The 3828-nt window shown below is 67.5% G+C and overlaps 2 protein-coding genes across 5 annotated transcripts in view; both read right to left on the reverse strand.

The window, feature by feature from the left end:
- Positions 1–337, reverse strand: part of LOC113204953 (fibrillin-1-like) — a 24082-nt gene extending 23745 nt beyond the window's left edge. For both annotated transcript variants that reach the window (XM_052263747.1, XM_052263746.1), the window contains exon 1: positions 288–337. The gene's annotated coding sequence lies outside the window, so the exon portion shown is untranslated. The remainder of the gene's footprint in view (positions 1–287) is intronic.
- The window catches only part of LOC113204918 (uncharacterized), a 19092-nt gene that overhangs the window by 2451 nt on the left and 12813 nt on the right, over positions 1–3828 (reverse strand). The window lies entirely within an intron of this gene.

The raw sequence follows: 3828 nt of genomic DNA on the forward strand, positions 1-3828 counted from the left end.
AGAGCCTGTAATGAGATTATGATTGCTCATAAATGTTCTGCCAGACGCGTACCCGTCGTCGCCTCTCTGCTCTGCCCCGGCCAATTCCGCGACGCGCGGCGGCCTGCTGGTGCAGTCTCTGGTGCACTCGGAGTGGATGACCCGCCCCCCTCCCCCCTCCCCATGTCTCCCGAGACTGCAGAGCGCCGACACAGAGAGCATTACAGTTATGGCCCGTCCACTATAAAAATATCATAAGGAGAGCCCCCCCCCCCTTCCCCTCACTCCCGGGGCCGGGAGTGTCTCACCTGTTCGACTCGCCGTTGCGCGCGGCGGACGCGCCCGTCGCAGCCGCGCCGGTCCCTGCAACAAGTCAGTGCAACAGTCAGCGTGTGTGTACATTTAGACGCAGCGACGACGACGACGACGACGCACGCCGCGGGAGATGCCAGGAGGGAGGAGGGGGGGGGGCGCTGCTTGGGAGACACTTTTGGAAATGTCGATCGTGCGAGCTGTTGCCGCCGCCGCCACCCCCACCGCGCCACGCTATTCAGAGCGACTCGTCGTGTAGAAAGCCCCGATGAGGTCGTGTTTTCCGTCACCATTTAGTCGGAGAAATTCGGAGGCGGCCGCGCGCGGGGGCCGATGAAGCGAGTTTCCCCTCCTGCAGCGGGCTCCCTTCCAATATTTTAGCTACGCGGCGGCCCTTCTCCGCGAATTCCATCGGTTTCCCAGGAGGATCCCCGCCGTCCCCTCGCTGCCTCCCGCGCGGGTCCACCGGGTCCATGTAAGGCGCGCGCAGGAGGACGGGTTGCTCTGGCGGGGCCGGGACGGCCGGGGCGGGCGGAGCAGCAGGGCGGCGGCTCGGGGCCGTGGGGGCCCCGCGAGGACCCCGGCGGGGCGGGCGGGGCCGGCGGCGCAACACATACTGCTGCTCCTCCGTCGAGAGGAGAGGTTCGATTAATATCGATTAAGGGGCGTGGCGGGGTGCGGCGCGGCCGCGGCGTATGGCGCTCCCGCACATCGATCACCTTTAGGCCCGCCTCGGCGCGGGGTCGCCCGGTCCGGCCCGGCCCGGCCCGGCCCGGCCCCAGCCGGCTGACCCGACCAGGGCAGGGTGCTCGTGGTGGGTCGCGGAACGGATCAGGCTCGTCATCGCCGACGCGCCCCGCCGCCGGGCCCAAAAGCGCGGCCTCTGTTGTTGTCGTCCGTCGGGGTGGTCTTGGCGGCCAGGAGGTGGCTGGCGGCCCCAGCGGCCCTCCGGCCCAGCACGGCATTGTCCTGCAGCCCGTGCAGGAGGAGGCTGCACTCGCCGGGCTGCAGCATAAGTCATAGCCGGTCGAGTCGATACGGTCGGAGCGGCGCAGAGGCGTGCAAACACGTGCGCGGGCCGGCTCCACAGCAGGGGGCGCTCCAGCCCGCTCCAGTCCGCTCCAGTCCGCTCCAGCCAGCTCCGGCCTGCTTCAGCCCGCTCCAGCCCGCGCCAGCTCGCTTCAGCCCGCTCCAGCCCCGCTCCAGCCGCACCGGCGCGGCAGCTTCCGGAGAACGCTCAAGTCGGGCATCGCCGCACCACAACGCGGAGCAACACTGTCGCACGCCACATTATTCAGTCGCGGGGCAAAAGGGAACAAGTTATGTATCGACTGGAGACGTGAGGCGCGCCAGCAGCACCCGCGGCCCGGCCCGCCTCCGGACGGGCACTGGGGGCTGCGTCTCCTAATGGGGCGCTCATTGCGCTGCCCGAAGTGTTGTCCGGGGCCAGTTGGTCGGGCTCGCTCCCGGGCTTTGAACGCGAGCGCGCGCGCGCACCCTTCGCAACGACGGCAGCGGCCGCAGCGCGCGCGCGCGTGCTCGCAGATCGGATTGCCGGCGTTCTGTTGGCGTGAGCTGCTGGAGCTGGAGCTCGAGCATGACCGAGCTCTGCGGCAGTAGAGACTGTGAAGCCGATGCAACATTGTCACGTCAGGCGGGCCGGGGCGGGGCGGGCGGGACTCACACCACACCACACTCAGCGCGAGCGTATTCCTTTATTTTTGGAAGGCAAACAACACGGAATCGCCTCGCCTGCCTTCCACGTCTCTCTCTCCCCTCTCTGTCGTCCCTCCCTCGGCCCATACCAATGCCAAGGGCCGAGTGCGCGCCGGTGTGTGGGTACTCCTCCCCGGGTGCTCCCCGGCGGCGGGTACCCACCGGTAGTGCTGCTGCAGCGAACACAGCTCGCAGTCGTAAATGTCTCACTCACTCGCAGCCGGCAGCAGACAGACTTCTCTCGCGCAGAACAGCGCCACCGCCGCAGCCGCAATCGCGCATATATGACTGGTCGATAAAATCAGGTCGTGGCGCGCGGACCGAGCAGGCGTGGCGTGGCGCGGCGCGGCGCCGACAGATGGGCGGATGGACCGCGTGGAGGTGCTGCTGCGGGGCCCCAGCGCACCTGCTAATGCACCCATTGTGGCTCGGAGCTCGGCTGCAGCACTCGAGGGAGGAGGCGCTCGAGTGCGAGAAGAACAAACACTTCGCCCTGGACCCTATAGGGCCCGGCGGCCCTTTGATCCTTCGCTTCGGCGGCCTCGCTGGTCCACCGGGACGCGCGCGCGGCAGCCTGCTCGCGTTTCATTAATAAAATAAAAAGATGACTCGGCGAGCCGCGGTGTGTTTGTCTTCGTGGTCCGTCATAACTGCACTGCTGGGCCCGATGTGGCGACAGGCGACTCCGCCGCCGCCTCCCGCCCGCCCGCGCCCGTCACTCATTCGAGCGCGCGCGTTCGGGCGCCACCGGGACGATATATATTTTTAACGCCCTCCTCTTCTTTCTCTTCTCCTCGCCCCGCGTGTTCCGGTAGCACTACTCTCGTAAAACGGCTCTTCTACTCATCCTCCGCCTCCTCCTCCGTGACGTCACCAGCCCGGTGGTGGCGCGGCGAGACGCCCGCCCTCTTGGGGTAGCGGCGGCGGAATGCCGTGTGCATGCCGAGAAGGTTTGCTCGGGGGAGGGGGGGAGAGGGCATTGGTATACCTCGTCGTCATAACACAGGAGAGTCGGTGGGAGCATTTACAAGCAGTCGGGACCGTCGGGGCCAGCCACAGGCCACAGGCAGGCATCACGCCCCGGCGGCCCCTGCATGCGCTGGCTGGTATGGTGGCAGGGCGGGCGAGGAGCTGAGGAGCTTTTGGCTTCGGCAAACTTTGAAATTTTACCAAGAACCTCTCGAGACCTGTTTCTGGCCAGCGCAAAAGGAGATGAATCATCTGCCGAAAACGCTGCGGTGTTGACCCGCGTCTCTCGTCCTGGAGGGCCAGCGCCAGCCGGCCGGCGCCCCCGCCGGGCGGGGGCGAGCATTCCGCGGGTGAGTACCACCACGCCGCGGCGAGCCACGCCGAGCGGCGGGCTTTGATGGGCCGTCGAAAGAGCAATCTAAAAGCGAGCGGCTCGCCACGCGGGATCGAGAACCTCACGACGAGGAGGTAGAGGGTGTAACCCCGGCGTGTAAACCCCGCGTGCCGGTGGGAGAGGAGGTGCAGGACGACCACGGCGGCGGCAACGACGCCATGCCGCCGTGCGGCGGGAGGGCGCAGGGCGCGCGAGGACGCGGCCGGCGATACGGAAATAGGCCTCGTAATGGTGACACGGGACGCCACGCCGCGGCCCGCCGGGACTTTAGGGAAAGCCGAATGGCAGGTATAGTACGGCCGGGAGGGCCGGGAGGGGGCGGCGGGTAGAGGGGCAGTTTGTCACGGCCGCAGGGGCATTAGGAGCAGCCACGAGCAGGATCGGCGCCCCAACAAATTACGTTTGGTGTTGGGCGACGTGTAAAACTCGGGTCGCGGGGGACGGGGGCCGCCCGATGG

Source organism: Frankliniella occidentalis, unplaced genomic scaffold, assembly GCF_000697945.3.
Source record: "Frankliniella occidentalis isolate FOCC.00 unplaced genomic scaffold, Focc_3.1 Scaffold14, whole genome shotgun sequence".
Lineage (NCBI taxonomy): Eukaryota > Metazoa > Arthropoda > Insecta > Thysanoptera > Thripidae > Frankliniella > Frankliniella occidentalis.